Below are 17,038 nucleotides of genomic sequence, written 5' to 3' on the forward strand. Positions count from 1 at the left end.
ATTGGTAAAATGCAAGCAGTATATGATTTATACCCTCAATAGACTGATCATGTGATTTGCTATAGAACTTCGTTATCAATTCTATCTTTCAATATGTTTACTGACCTTGTAATGTAAACTTATTTTAACCTAAATGATAGATAATTACCTAAATAGGCTGATCATGTGACTTGCTATAGAACTGTTAGTTGTCAAGTTATCTGTTAATATGCATACGGACCTTGTGATGTAAAAGCAATAATCACTACGCTGGTATAAATTATTATTTGTTTCAATAATTCAACAATTGTTTAGTAGAAGTCTGCTCTCTATTATATAAACTGGAGGCTTGTTTTAGTTTATACCATACATAGGTTCTATTCAAACAAATAAAATAAATAAATAAACATATAACTCAATCTGGGAAGTCTGACATGAATAGCAGCAATAATCTCATGATATTTTTATCCAATTGCATAAAAACATATATAAAATATGTAAGAAGCTTAGGATACTACTCAGGGGTGTATCTAAGGGTCAGAGCGCCCCTGGCAAAATAAGGAACTGGCGCCCCCCCTTCCCCTCCAGCTCTCCCCCTTCACAGCCCTATCGCCTCTGACAGCTTTTACTATTTTTAATATTAAAAGAACACACATTGGCTTCCACAGGGAAAAAAAACATCCAGTCCCCATTCTAAGAGCCAGCCCTAGCAGGTCTCCTTCTGTGCCCCCTCTCCCCAGCCAGCCCCAGCCTTTTATGTCTCCCACTCCCCAGCTGCCCCCCTTCTAAGTCTGCACTCCCCAGCCAGCCCCAGCCTTTTATGTCTCCCACTCCCCAGCTGCCCCCCTTCTAAGTCTGCACTCCCTAGCCAGCCCCAGCTGACCCCCTTCTGTGCCCCTACTCAACAGCCAACCCCAGCCTTTTATATCCCCCACTCCCCAGCATCCCCCCTTCTAAGTCCTCACTCCCCAGCCAACACCTTCTGTGCCCCCACTCAACAGCCAGCCCCAGCCTCTTATGTTCCCCACTCCCAAGCCAGTCCCCCCAGGTCCCCTTCTGTGCCCCCAATCCCCACTTCTTACCTTGTTGCTGCAGTGCTCTCACGGGCCGCGGCTCCTCTGTCCTCTCTTCAGCAGTGCGGCATTATGTCACGTGCACCGGGTCGACTCTTCTCTTCTCTGTACAAAAAATAAACTTCATCTGACGGCGTCGGCAGGTGCGCACTTCGGGAAGCTGCCCGGAAGTAACAGTCGCAACGAGGATGAGGCTGCTGCTGCCAGCCTCCCCCCGGGCCGTGCAGCTTTGTGAAGTGCGCACCTGCCTGCGCCGTCAGATACAGTTTTTATTTTCATTGTGGAGAAGACCCGGCGCGCGTCAAAAAGAAAAATGCTTGCCTCCACATCCTTAATCCGCCACTGCCGGCAAGCGTGTATCTACCACCTGGCCATGGATGGCACCGCTGGGTGGCGTCCCCCCTAGGCTGGCGCCCCTGGCGACTGCCATCCTGGCCAATGTGTAGATACGCCCCTGATACTACTGTTATGACTTCTTTAGTTATCAAACAAATCACATTGCACATCAACTCACTGTAATTAGTAGCAAGTCTGTAGCGTAATTTGTTAATGTGTCTGGTTAAAATGCAAGTAGCAAATATGTTGCTTTTAAGGTTTCAACAAACAAGTCTGGCAGGCCATCAGTTCGTGAGCAGCTGTTGATATACAGTCTGTTTGATACTGGCGTCCCAGTATGAATTATGATTTCAGCTGTCCAATAGATTGCTTGTTATACAATTAGTTACCTCTGTCTCTGTGGGCCAAATGCACTCATATACCCTTACTGGTAGTCTGTCCGTAGTATTAGCATGGCCACGCTGCAAGGGACTGTGGACCTCATTCAGAGTCGGTCGTTGCGGCCGCACGGTCGTACGCCACCGATGTTCGCTATACTGCGCATGCGTAAAGTTCGCAATGCGCGTGCGCAAACTAGCCGCTACGATCAGAAATTTCTCTCTCCTTGAACACAGCCAGGTTGGTAGTTTGAGTGACAGATGGAGGCGTTTGTGGGTGGTAACAGGGGAAGGTGCTTGAAAACGGGGGAGTGAAGATCCGAACGCAGACGTGCCTCATTATGGGAATGGCGTTTTATGGGAGTGCATACGGATTATGGGAGTGCATAATTAACAAAGTAGCGTCATGGCACATGTGACATGGGAGGTTTTTACACTGACATGATCGTAGAGCTTAAGAGAGGGTATGGTCAACCTTAAGCTCTACGACCAGCTCCGATGGTTCCTGATGGTCTTGAATAATCCTTATATGCCCGGAGATGACGTGCAATGCGTACGAGAAGGGGGCGTATTTTTTTGTCTTCCGACCGCTTCCTCCCCTTGGTCGGCCAACTACCGATCCGAACTTAGGGACGCAACTTGCGAGGGAATCATTTGAATATCCAGCCCCTTTTTCCGTGCGGCCGCTTCGACCGACTCTGAATGAGGTCCTGTGTGCTGGGTACTCTAATCCCGTAGAGAGCGATGGCTGGAGGTACCGCAGCGGCTGCTGCTGATGATTTACGGCCTCCACCACAAGCCGTTCCTATTGCCGGGTGGTGAAGCGTGATCTCTCTGGATAAAAAACACACCAAGTGACTGGAGCCGGAGTAGTAGCTGAGGGAATTCACAATCAATGCCTTTCGTCCCGTGGAATGCCAGGACTTTCTCAAGTATTGGAGACGTCCATAACAAATTCTAGAGTCTAGAATCTTTGCCACGATGAGTCTGGACTTTGGGTGCCTTTTAGAAGTGCAAAATGATTGAGTATGAGTAGTTTCAATAAAGAAATATGGAAGAAATTTGGTATCCTCAGCAATGGAGGTACTGTAGCTTAAGTTTGAATTAAACCAGGTTGATGACATGCTCAATGGCATATGGCCCAATGTAGCGGGGTGCAAATTTCATGGATGGAAACTCTTAACTGCGGGTTTCGTTTAGAGAGCCAAACTCGATCTCCTTGCTTGAGACTGGGGACTGCTCTCCTCTTCCTGTCTTGTACCACTCAAAAGCCTTCACCAGGGAGGAGTGGATCACTTTCTGAATCTTGGAAAAGTGCTGCATGGTGTGGTCAGCATCTGGAACCTGTGAGGCAGGAAAAGGTTAAAACTTAGGAACTCGAGGGTAAAGACCATAAGTGGCATAAAAGGGCATGGAACCAGATGAAGAATGGTACAGATTGTTGTGACAAAATTCTGCCCAAGGAAGCAGTTCAGCCCAGTTGTCCTGAGAGGAGGATACGTATAAATGAAGAAATGACTCCAGATCTTGGTTGACTCTTTCCATCTAGCCATCAGACTGGGGGTGGTAGGCAGTGGAGAAAGTAAGCTTGACTTGAAGTGAAGAACACATGGAATGCCAAAACCTGGTGACAAACTGCACTCCCCAGTCAGAGATGATTACCAGAGGGAGTCCATGAAGTCTGCTGATTTCTTGTATGAATAACTGAGCCAACTTGAGCACTGACAAAAGACTGGTGAGGAGTATGAAGTGAGCCAACTTGGTGAACCAAATAAATATATCTTTGCGCTAAATGCAACCAGAATGAGACCGGTATGGAATGAATCATGCACTACATGTAGATTTATAAGCACATTTAATAAAAATACATATCAAAGTCAATAATCATCTTAAACAAATACTATTAAATGACCGGTCATATTGTAAGCAAAATCTTGTATAAAATGCAAAAGTACATTAATCCTAATAAAAAATAATAAAAATACTAAATAATAAAAAAAAAATTGTCAATAATGTGAATATACAATGTATAAATCACTTAAAGAGGTGGATCTATTAGCACAGTCATGTATAATCCCAATAGAATGGGAATGGAGATAATCAGCGTGTCCACACTTGGAGAGTGATGAAGTCAATTATATCCAATGTGTAATAATGAACAACAAAGTTAGTAGTGTTAAGCTCCGTGGAGCTTCATACTATCAGGTAGATGTGATTGTAGATCTCTCCAAAATATATGGAAGCTCACACGAGTGAAGACTGGTAGGCAGAAAAAGGGGAGGCACGCTAGGAGAGACCCGATGTGAGGGGTGTGTGCGGCAGATAAGTGGAGCTCCAGCTGCGTCTCTATTTAGGCCTCTAACCCCAAAGCGTCAAACAATTTCTCTGGTCCTCCTCGTCCAAAGTATTAAGGTAAGTGTGTAGCTGATCCCGACAGGGCCACAGGTATTCCCCTGATGCGTTTCGCTCAGGGGCTTTATCAAAGAGTGGCTCATGACTCCACAGGGACCCTTTTTATACCTAACAGGTAATCTCTCAATGATGTTCTAATTAATTAGATCATTTGCACCTGTTTAGATCATTGGTTTAGCAACAAGATTCAACTTAAAATCAGATCCACCTCTTTTTCCACCTCTTTAAGTGATACATAATGACTGATCTTTATATGAACTCCATAGTAGACAGTCCATGTATAAGATCAAAAATATAATAAATACAATACAAACATATATACAAAGTGTGCATGATTCATCAGGAAAAATACAGATTTAAAACATTCTATCTCACAGCGTAGACCTGAATTTCAATCCTACATGATAATATAAAGAGACTTCTTCTTTTATTTTAATTTTTTCTTTTGTACACAGCTTGTTTTGTAAATATATAACACTAATGTGTTTTATTTTTGAGGAAATGAAAAATAAAGAATAAAAAATACAATAATGAAAAAAAGTGTCTTAAGTTTGAAGATCCATAAAACCTCTTTGGCACAAAGGTGTTTGAATCTGTCTCCCCCTCTCATCGTTTTTGCAATATGATGTACCCCACTTAAAATGAGACCCACCGGATTGCAATTGTGTATCACCAAAAAATGTTGTGAAACACTATGCTTAGAGTAACCTTTAATAATTTTGTTCCGATGTTCCCGAAATCTAGTTTTAATTGATCGGGTGGTCCTACCCACGTATTGTAGGCGACATGGGCACTGCAATACGTAAATGCAATAAGTCGTATCACAATTGATAAATTCCTTGATGGAGAATTTCTCTTTCGTGACAGTAAGATAGGATGCTTGTAATAAAGACTTAGGGTACCCTCTAGTGACAAAATCCTGGAACATAGTATCCGCCTGAGTCTTAAACTCTGTAATAGAAGAACAATTCCTATGTATTCTACTACGTGACTTATGGTGGGTGACTTATGATTTACTGGGCTGAACTTAGATTTATTCCTGAATCTCGTACATTCCCTCATAGGTCTCAGAGTGTCTCTAATATCAAAGATCTTAGTAGATGGTGGGCAAATTTCCACATTATTTTCTTCCCACAGATCTTCCAAAGTTTAATTTAAATTTCCCTCACACTTTCAGTCACACACGGGTGAATTTTTTGGGATTTGACCATCTCTTCCGAGGGCGATTATATCTCAACAAGAAACTATAAAAAAATCAATAGATACAAATAACTTTCTACATTATAGTAGAGGTCATTACAAGCCGTGGTTACAAAATGTTCCCTACAGTCAGTTTTGTAGAATACGTAGGAATTGTTCTTCTATTACAGAGTTTAAGACTCAGAGCCGGACGCTCTGACCAGAGCACTCATTCTGAATCAGTGCCTTCCTACCTAAACTTGGAGCGGCCTCCTGGCCACTCGCATAGCTGTGGGTGACCACCCACAGCATATGCGAGCGGCCAGAAAGATGGTCGCGATGGTCAAGACCATCGCGACCATCGGGCTTGCGACGAGACCCTGCGGTAGGGTCTCGGTGACCGCAAGCCCTGGAGTGATTTTGGCTCTATCAGAGCCAAAATCACTCCCACTGACATCACTAGTGATGTCAGTGGGGCCGGACCCAGACGGTAGGCGTTCCCATGGGAACGCCTCCGTCTGGCAGCCATGCCCCCGGCACGCCTACCAAAGGGGGCGTGTTGTCAATCAACATCGACAGCACACCCCCTTTGGTGCGAGACCCGGAGCGACGGCTTCCCCGTCGCTAGCCGGGTCTCGCGCAGGTGCACGACGGAGCAGCCTCCGTCGTGCGCATGCGCACTAGGGCACCATCGACCCGCTTCCGAGCGCTCAGCCTTCGTGAGCGGGTCTGAATCAGGCCCTCAGGCGGATACTATGTTCCAGGATTTTGTCACTAGAGGGTACCCTAAGTCTTTATTACAAGCATCCTATACAAAAGTGGAGAATCTTGATAGAAATACTTTGATGAAAACTAAATCAAAAGAATTAGATAAAAGTGAATCTAATATCTCTCAACCAACTCAGATGAATTTTATTTCAATATTAACAATTAGTCAATATCAAAAAACGCTACAAGAAAAGTTTAAGATATTACAACAAGATCCTATTTTGCAAACATCGATTATACCCCATTTAAAAGTTACTTTTAAGAAAAATAGAAATCTTAAGAATCTGTTAACACCGAGTATGCTCAAGAAGGTACCTAAAGAAAGAACAGGGAATCTAGAGACCCCCATGTGGTTACCAATACCCATTTCTGGTTGTTTCAGATGTGGAAAAACACGCCGTCTTACTTGCACATATATTTCCAATAGAATCTCAGAAATAGAGTCTACTGTCATGAAGGAGAAATTCCCCATCAAGGAATTTATCAATTGTGACACGACTTATTGCATTTGCGTATTGCAGTGCCCATGTGGCTTACAATACGTGGGTAGGACCACCCGATAAATTAAAACTACATTTCAGGAACATTGGAACAAAATTATTAAAGGTTACGCTAAGCATAGTGTTTCACAAAATTTTTTGGTGAAACACAATTGCAATCCGGTGGGTCTCATTTAAGTGGGGTACATTATATTGCAAAAACGATGAGAGGGGGAGACAGATTCAAAAGAGGTTTTATGGATCTTCAAACTTAAGACACTTTTTCCCTCGGGACTTTATGACAACTTGGACTTTGAGTCTTTTGCCCAATAACGTTTTTTATGTCTGTTTTATTTGTTACGCAGATCTTGTCAAATGTGCTAACATTTGTAGCCGAAATATTTTCAGTAATTTATGGGATATATAACATCAGAACTCTTGTTAAGTTACTTGTTTGCTTCATTATGAGGTATAAATCTATTGAACATTTATCATTAATATACATCAGATAATTAATTATACACTTTTTTTCTTATAGCCATGCAATAGGTTTCGGCCTTTTTGATAGGTCACTTCCTTTTAGTATTAAGGAGTGGGATGCTGATCTAATTTACTCTATCATTATTTTATGTGCAGGATATCCATTTTTACATGAACAAATTACCAACACCTCTTCTCCTACTATACTAAGTCCTAGTTTATGGAACTGTCCGTGTTTGTCAGCTGTCTAGTAGCTCGACAGTGTAGCGGACGATTGTGAATAGCTCTATTTTCTGTATGCCTATTTTCTCTTATGTGGATTATAGAGACTGTTTATTTATTGACTGCTATATATATATATATATATATATATATATATATATATATATATATAGATAGAGATAGCGTAATGGTAAGATCACGAGTTAGGCGCTAGAAGGTCATGGGTTCTAGACCCAATATAGGTGTGACATTTATCAGTTATTTTTTGTTATTATTATTGCACAATATTCTCTTCTTTATTCAGTAGGTAATATTTTATATTTTATTATATATCTACATACTATATTGTTTTTCATCTTTACTTATTTATTTGTTTCTTTTAATTAGATTAATTTTTTAGCCATCAGATTCATTCATGTGTGTTTTTTCTTTTGCGCCATCCAGTTCCTGGTTAATGGAACGGATGACTATGACAAATTTATTTGTATATATTTTTACACATGAGGAGTTTAGAGACCACATTTTTTTGTCAATTGGTACATTAATTTAGCGATAGCTCAATGGTAAGATCATGGGCTAGGAGTAAAGAGGTCATGGGTTCTATACTCACTAAAGGTGTGATATATATTAGTTATTTTATTTTATTATTTTTCATTATTGTAATTTTTATTCTTTATTTTTCATTTCCTCAAAAATAAAACACATTAGTGTTATATATTTACAAAACAAGCTCTGTGTACAAAAGAAAAAATGAAAATAAAAGAAGTCTCTTTATATTATCATGTACGATTGAAATTCAGGTGGACGCTGTGAGATAGAATGTTTTAAATCTGTATTTTTCCTGATGAATCATACACTTTGGATATATGTTTGTATTGTATTTATTATATTTTTGATCTTATACATATTGCAATATAGTTTTGGACTGTCTACTATGGAGTTCATATAAAGATCAGTCATTATGTATCACTTAAAAAGGTGGAAAAAGAGGTGGATCTGATTTTAAGTTGAATCTTGTTGCTAAACCAATGATCTAAACAGGTGCAAATAATCTAATTCATTAGAACATCATTGTGAGATTATCTGTTAGGTATAATAACTTGGGTCCCTGTGGAGTCATGAGCCACTCTTTGATAAAGCCCCTATCTGGTGGAGCGAAACGCATCAGGGGAATACCTGTGGACCTGTCGGGATCAGCTACACACTGATCTTAATACTTTGTACGAGGAGGACCGGAGAAATTGTTTGCAGCTTTGGGTGTAGAAGCCGGGATAGAGACGCGTATGGAGCTCCACGTATTTGCCGCACACACCCCTCACATCAGGTCTCTCCTAGCGTGCCTCCCCTTTTTCTGCCTACCTGTCTTCATTCGTGTGAGCTTCCATATATTTTGGAGAGATCTACAATCACATCTACCTGATAGTATGAAGCTCCACGGAGCTTAACACTATTAACTTTGTTGTTCATTATTACACATTGGATATAATTGTCTTCATCACTCTCCATCTGTGGACATGCTGATTATCTCCATTCCCATTCTATTGGGATTACATATGACTGTGCTAATAGATCCACCTCTTTAAGTGATTTATACATCATATATTCACATTATTGACAGATTTTTTTTTAATTATTTAGTATTTTTATTATTTTTTATTAGGATTAATGTACTTTTGCATTTTATACAAGATTTTGCTTACAATATGACCGGTCATTTAATAGTATTTGTTTAAGATGATTATTGACTTTGATATGTATTTTTATTAAATGTGCTTATAAATCTACATGTAGTGCATGATTCATTCCATACCGGTCTCATTCTGGTTACATTTAGCGCAAAGATATATTTATTTGTTTTTTTTCTATGTTTCACCTTTTTGGTGAATATTGTGCACCCACAGGCACATTTTTTCTTTGCCGCTGTAGCATTATTGTTTGGAATTATCCATTGTTGAAATTTATCACTGTATAGCACTGGATTTCAGTTAATTTTTTCCTATCTTGGTGAACTGGTCAACTACCATCCAGATGGTGTTGAATTTGTTTGAAACAGGGAGGTCGGTAATGAAGTCCATCGACAGATGTGACCATGGTTCTGGAACAGAAAGAGGAAGTAACTGTCCAGCTGGAGACCGTCGAGGCACTTGTTAAAAGAGGCAATGAAGTCTTGGACATCTTTTCTGAGAGAGGGCCACCAGTAAGACAAGGAATTAACTCGAAGGTCCTTTGTATGCCTGCTTGACCTGCGAAGCATGAGCCCAAAGTAGCAGTTTCTTACGTAATGTGGTCTTGACAAGTGTTTTACCAATATGTGGTGAGGATTCTACTCCAACTGCAGAGAAAGCCACTGGATCAATGATGAGATGCTTCTCAGCAGATGTAGTCTCATTTTCTTACTCCATGGAGTGAGAGAGGGCATCATCCTTTCGGTTCTGGACTCCGGGACAAAAAGAAAGTTTGAAGTTAAATTGTGAAAAAAGAGAGCCCATCTGGCTTGCCTCAGATTCAGACAATGGGCTTTCTTAACATATAAGAGGTTTTTGTGATCTGTGAGAATGGAAATGGAATGCATAGCGCCTTCCAAAAGATAGCACCACTCCTCCAAGGCAAACTTAATATTGAGAAGTTCTTGATCCCCAATAGAGTAGTTGCACTCAGCCGGAGTGAATTTTCTGGAGAAAAATCCACATGGGTGGAGGAAACCATCAGGAGCGTGTTGAGAGAGCACAGCTCCGACTCCTACGGAAGTAGCATGAACTTCCAAGACAAATGACATCAGGTTGATGAAGAACAGGAGCTGAAATTAACTTTTGTTTGATTTTTTGGAAGGTTTCCTTTGCTTCCTCTGATCATCAGGATGGATTGGCACTTTCTGGGTGGTGGAAAAGCTCTTTACGAATTTGCGATAGTTTGCAAACCCAAGGAAGCGCTGAACAGTCCTGAGAGAATAAGAAAGCGGCCATTCCTGAATTGCTTGGAGCTTTTCTGGGTCCATTTTGAGAGCAGAACCTGAAGTTATATATCCTAGGAAGGGAATAGACTTGACCCTGAAGACACACTTCTCCAATTTGCAGTAAAGATGATTGGAACGGAGACATGTGAGAACCTCCTTTACTTGCAGGCAATGTTTTCCTGATTATTGGCGAAAATGAGAATATTGTCATGGTCCAGTAACTTAAAACCACCTTTTTACCTCTCTGGTGCCTGTCCGGGATAGCACAGAGGTCCGCTCATGCTGCACATCGCTCCCGGCTGGTGCTGAGGTCTACTCCTGCCTCGTCTGCTCAGTGTCCTGTCACTGAGCATGGAGATGGCTCTCCACAGTCACTTGCTCACAGTGTGTCTCTCCAGCATGATGGTATACAAACTGCATGCCAGAGTTCCCTCCAGAACAGTATGGGCACATGAACCAATCCCTGAGGATCCTCCCCTATAAATTCCATTTCCTGACTGGCTTCTGTGCCAGTACAATGTCGCTTCTTGCTGAAGTTACAGCTCAGTACTGAGCTCCCAGGTACTCTGTATCTGAACGGTCCCAGTCTGTTATATCCAATTCCTAGATCTGGTAAACAAGTCTCCTATACGATCTTGCACACCAGTCTGGTTTTACCACTGAGACTTGTTCTTACAGCAACCATTGGATCCAGCCGATGCCTCCACCCAATACTTCCAACATCGGAGTCTTATCAATTAAGTTCTTCAATTCATCAATATCAATCCCAACAGATCAAGTTGTTCAATTCACTAATATCAAGTTCTTCATATCATCAACATCGGTCTCAAATCGATCCAGCTCTCAATCCAGCATCATCGGTCCTAATCTGATTCTGCTCATTCAGTAGTATATACCATAACGAGGTACTCGTAGTGACCATCGCGGGTGTTAAAAGCGATCTTCCACTCGTCTCCTTCCTGAATTCGTATGAGATTATATGCTCCTCACAAGTCCAAATTGGTGAAGATGGTGGCTCCGCTGACTCTGTCAAAAAGCTCTGTGATCAGAGGGAGAGGATAGCGGTTTTTAATGGTGATGTCATTTAGTCCCTTGTAGTCGATCCTTTTTTTTTTTTATACAAAAAAAGTCCTCACCAGCAGGATAGGAGGAAGGGAGGATGAACCCTTTTTCCAAATTCTCTTGGATATAGTCAGTCACCGTCTTTGTTTCTGGGATTGATAGCGGATAAGTTTGCCCTCTGGGCGGAGATTTCCCAGGGACTAGTTCAATTGGACAACACATTCATGGTGAGAAGGAAGAATATCAGCACCAGCTTTACTGAAAACATCAGTGATTCTTGATAAGGAGGAGGAGTATCTGGATGAGATGGTACTGCAGAGCATACTGGAAGAACTTTTTGGAGACAAGAACAGAAAGAGGAAGACCCCCAGGTGGTAATTTGTGAGGTTCTCTAGTAAATTTGAGGACTATGAGACGGAGCTAGGGCAAGCCCAGAACTATGGAATGTGAGGCCCTGGGTATGACGAGACAACTTACAAGTTCAGAGTGCAGAGCACCAATCTTGATTTGCATAGGTCGAGTCTTAAGGGTACTTGTACCCCCTAGGATGCGGCTTCCATCAACCGCTGTGAGGAATATAGGATGAAGCAGACTCTCGGTTAGCAATGTCCACTGCTGGACTAATTTGAATGTGATGAAGTTGCCAGCTGCGCCTGAATCCAACAGAGCAGAAACTTGCTTGAAGCGCTTGGCCACTTGAAGAGAAACTGAGAGAATGCAATCGGTTTTCTTTGGAGAAGAGTGAACTACTCCCAACTTAGCCTCTCCTTGCTGAGTTAGGAGCCGGAGTTTCCTGGACACTTGGAATAATTGTTGAGCAGGATCAGCACAGTACAGATAGAGATTCTCAGACTGTTGCCTTCAGCATTCTTCCTGTGATAGGTGAGAACAGTTGATTTGCATCCGTTCCTCTTTGGGAGGAAAAAGTGACTGAGGCAAGACTGTCGCCCAAGGATTAGTATGAATGAATCTCCCTCTCTCAAAAGCTTGTACTTGAAAACGTAAGTCCACCTTGGTGCACATAGAAATCAAATTCTCTAACTTGTTAGGGAGATCACGAGTAACAAGAACATCTTTGATTTTGTCAGATAAGCCATTCCAGGAGGCTGCATAGAATGCTTCATCATTCCAAGAGAGTTCTGATGCCAGTATTTGAAACTGCATCATATCCTGGCCTACAGAATTTGAACCCTGGTGCAGACGTAGAAGGTCTGAAGATGCAGATGACACTCTCCCAGACTCGTCGAAGTGGAATGCTGTGACAAATTCCTGTTAGGATGGAGTCCGATCTTTCCCATTCGGGTGAGGCCAGTCTCAGGAGGATCCATAAAATAGAGAGATGATATATGCCACATGGGTATGATCTGTAGGAAAATTGCTGGGCTGGCGCTCAAACTGTATTTCATATTGATTTAAGAAACCCCTGCAATTTTTGGGGTTCCCATCAAATTTTGCAGGAGTAGGAATGTGCAGACGAGCTGCCGCTGAGGGAACATAGGGGGTCATTCAGACCCGCTCGCAAGCGCAGGACGCTCGCAAGCAGGTCGATGTTGCCCCACTGCGCATGCGCATGATGGAGGGAGCTCCGTCGTGCGCATGCGCGAGACCCTGATAGCAACGGGCTTTCCGTTGCTCTGGGTCTCGCACCAAAGGGGGCGTGCTGTCGATGTTGATTGACAGCACGCCCCCTTTGGTGGGCGTGCCTGCCAGACGGAGGCGTTCCCATGGGAACGCCTACCATCTGAAGCTGGTCCCACTGACATCACTAGTGATGTCAGTGGGAGTGATTTTGGCTCTGATACCGCAGGGTCTCCGTCGCAAGCCCGATGGTCGCGATGGTCTTGACCATCGCGACCATCATCATGGATGCTTGCATAAGCTGTGGGTGGTCACCCACAGCTATGCGAGCGTCCAGGAGGACACTCCTTTTCATGGAGGAGGGCCCTGATTCAGAGAGAGCGCTCTGGTCAGAGCGTTCGGCTCTGAATCAGGCCCAGAAACCGGAGAAATCAGAATGAATGAATCGGCAGCTCCTGAGCCTCTATATGTGGATTGGAAGTTATCCATCTGGTTAGTCAGTTCTTGGAGAAACTGAACCACCCGACCCTGTGCTGCCTCTTGGTGTTCTGGACGAACAAGAGCTTGTACCTGATTCTCAGCTGGTACCATTGGTACCAGTTGGAATAGGAGACTTGATAACCAGACTTGGAACTGGAATATAACGGACTGGAAATTGTTCAGACACAGAGTACCTGGGAGTTTAGCACAGAGCTGTAACTTCAGTAAAAGCAACTTTGTATTGGCAACAGAGGCCAGTCAGGAAATGGAATTTATAGGGGAGGATCCCCAGGGATTGGATGCTGCGATCAGCTGGTCTGGAAGCGGCGCTCTGAGTGGAGGAAGAGCGTCAGGTGACAGTCCATCATGGTTGCACCCATACTGTGGTTTAGGAGGGAACTCTGGCATGCAGCTTGTGTGCCATCATGCTGGGAAGACACAGTCACAAAAGGTAAAAACTAGCCAGGATTGTGACAAACCTCTGCCAGCTGCTTCATGGATCTGTGTTTGTAATTCTCCTGGGACATCTGCTCTGGCTGAATCATGCTGGCTGTAACATCTCTGTGTGTGCAGACTGCTCTCCCCCCACACTGATTAAACACCTGGACCCTGCTCTGTCTGTGAGCATTGCTAGTCTTAATTGGAATCACAGGTGTGGTCCTGATTCTCAAGGGCTGCAGAGATGATTACTCCCTCTGCATGTTGTGCCTTGCTCCACTCAGAATGCCACTGCCAGACCACCTGTCTGTAGCCACCCAGCTACCAGCGTCTACCCACGGCTATCCGGCCGCTCCACGTAGCCACCCAGCTACCAGCATCTACCCACGGCTATCCAGCTGCTCCACGTAGCCACCCAGCTACCAGCGTCTACCCACGGCTATCCAGCCGCTCCACGTAGCCACCCAGCATCTACCCACGCTATCCAGCCGCTCCACGTAGCCACCCAGCTACCAGCGTCTACCCACGGCTATCCAGCCGCTCCACGTAGCCACCCAGCTACCAGCGTCTACCCACGGCTATCCAGCCGCTCCACGTAGCCACCCAGCTACCAGCGTCTACCCACGGCTATCCGGCCGCTCCACGTAGCCACCCAGCTACCAGCGTCTACCCACGTAGCTACCCAGCTACCAGCGCCTACCCACGGCTATCCAGCCGCTCCACGTAGCCACCCAGCTACCAACGTCTACCCACGGCTTCCCAAGCCACAAGTAGCTTCCACGCTACCATCCGTCTGCAAGCCCATCTACTAGTAACCCGACCAGCTCAGCCTCCCTGCCGGTCCCAGTCCGGTTCCTCCAAGTCCACTCACCTCACGGCTCATTAGCTGCACCAAGTAGCTTCCGTGCTACCATCCATCTGCAAGCTCATCTACTGGTACCCCAACCAGCTCAGTCAGCCTACCTGCCGGTCCCAGTCCGGTCCCTCCAAGTTCCTTCTGGTCTCATTCCAACGTCTCAAGTTTCCAGTTCCAGTCACTCATCACCAAAGGCAGTTCTCACTGCTACCCACTTCTTATAATAAAAGAGCTATTCATGTTAACCATGGTTCCAGTCCAGCCGGCCTCCAGTGATTCCAGTTCATCACCTGATACAGGTAACTCACTAGCACCAACTGTGACAGACACGCTGTGAGCAAATGGTTGCGGAGAGTCATCTCCATGGTCAGTGACAGGACACTGAGCGGACGGGGCAGAAGCAGCACAGACAGACCTCAGCACCAGCTGGGAGTGATGTGCAGCATGAGTGGACCTCTGTGTTAGTCTGGACAGACACCAGACAGGTAAAAAAGTGATTTTTGTGGGCCGGAGCGTGACAGGAATCACACGTTTGTGAAAGTAGCAGCTGTTGTGGTATAATTTGCAGCAGTATAGTGGGGTTTTTTTTACTGTGGGGGCCAATGTGTGATTTCAGCAGGACAGTCCCTATGCCCCTTGCTGTGAGGTCATGCCCCCTTTTTTGCATGGCATGCCCCCCTTTCCACACTCCATAGGCTAATCATTGACTTGCAATAAAACTTTCAGCTATCAACTCTATCTGTTTAATATGCCTGCTGACCGTGTAATGTAGGGGAAGGCGGGGCTAGTTGTAACAAAAATACAGAAATTCAAATATCTTAAAAAATCTTTAATCACAACCAAACAGAAAAATGTTCAAACAGTGGGCCTGATGCAGAGCCGGATGCTGTTTGCAGACGGTCGTTCCAAAAAAGGGGCCGGCTATTTAAATTGAGCGCTTGCTCTTTGCGGTTTGTTGACACCTCTATGTCTGAGCGAGCGAACGAAAAATGCGCTCGCTATTTTGTAAAGACGCCCCTTTGCCATTCGCAACACACGTCATCTCCGGTATTAGATTAATCGAGTACATCGAAAGGCACCTGAACTGCTCGCAGTGCTTGTGGTAGGTTTTTCCTACCGCAATCACTACGAGCAGTTCAGGCTAAAAGACAACCAAGTGACATGGTCGATGACGCTCCTTTACTAATTATGCACTCCCATTAAACGCCCTTTTGACCGTTTGGCATGCCTGCGTTCGGATCTCCACTCCCCCGTTTTCAAGCACCTTCCCCTGTTACCACCCACAAATGGTACATTCTGTCAATCAAATTAGCAGCACATCGCTGTTTTGCGAGCGCACGATTTCCGACCACAATGACTGGTTTGCGCATGCGCATTATGACCCATACGCATGCGCAGTTGTGTGAATATCGCTCAGAGCAAACGAGTGGCTCTGAATCAGGCCCAGTATTCTTTCTTCTATTTATAAGGGATGTAAGTTGCATCCAATAATTATTATTGACAATGAAAAACATGTTTTTTTTTTGGAACAAAAATAATCGCAATAATATTCCCCCAATGGGGGTAAGTTGTTACGGGAAGGGGGTAAATTGTTATCGATAAAATCTATACAAAATATAAATATAAAAAGCGTTCATTACAAAACTTTGTAAGTTTCTCACAAAATCCCATTTGGCATATATTTGGTATATAGGGCCTGATTCAGAGCTGAACGCTCTGACCAGAGCGCTCGCTCTGAATCAGGGCCCTCCTACCTTTTTTTGGAGCGTCCTCATGGACGCTCGCATAGCTGTGGGTTACCACCCACAGCTATAGTGACCGTCCATGATGATGGTCGCGATGGTCTTAACCATCGCGAACATCGGGCTTGCGACGGAGACCCTGCGGTAGGGTCTCACTTCCGCAAGCCCTGGAGTGATTTGGCTCTATCAGAGCCAAAATTACTCCCACTGACATCACTAGTGATGTCAGTGGGGCCGGCTTGAGACGGTAGGCGTTCCCATGGTAACGCCTCCATCTGGTAGGCACGCCCCCGGCACGCCCACCAAAGGGGGCGTGCTGTCAATCAACATCGACAGCATGCCCCCTTTGGTGTGAAACCCGGAGCGATGGAGAGCCCGTCGCTCGCCGGGTCTCGCGCATGCGCACGACCGAGCTCCCTCCGTCGTGCGCATGCGCAGTGGGGGAACATCGACCCGCTTGCGAGCGTACTGCCGCTCTCGAGCGGGTCTGAATGACCCCCATAGTCTGATGACAATGACAGACATCAGTCATTGGACCTCATTCAGACCCGATGATGTTTATTCCCTGCGCACGGGCAGTCGACGCACTGCGTGTGCGCAAGCCTCGGAGCGAGAGAGAAATTC

Source organism: Taudactylus pleione, unplaced genomic scaffold (assembly GCF_031769625.1).
Source record: "Taudactylus pleione unplaced genomic scaffold, aTauple2 ptg000090l, whole genome shotgun sequence".
Lineage (NCBI taxonomy): Eukaryota > Metazoa > Chordata > Amphibia > Anura > Myobatrachidae > Taudactylus > Taudactylus pleione.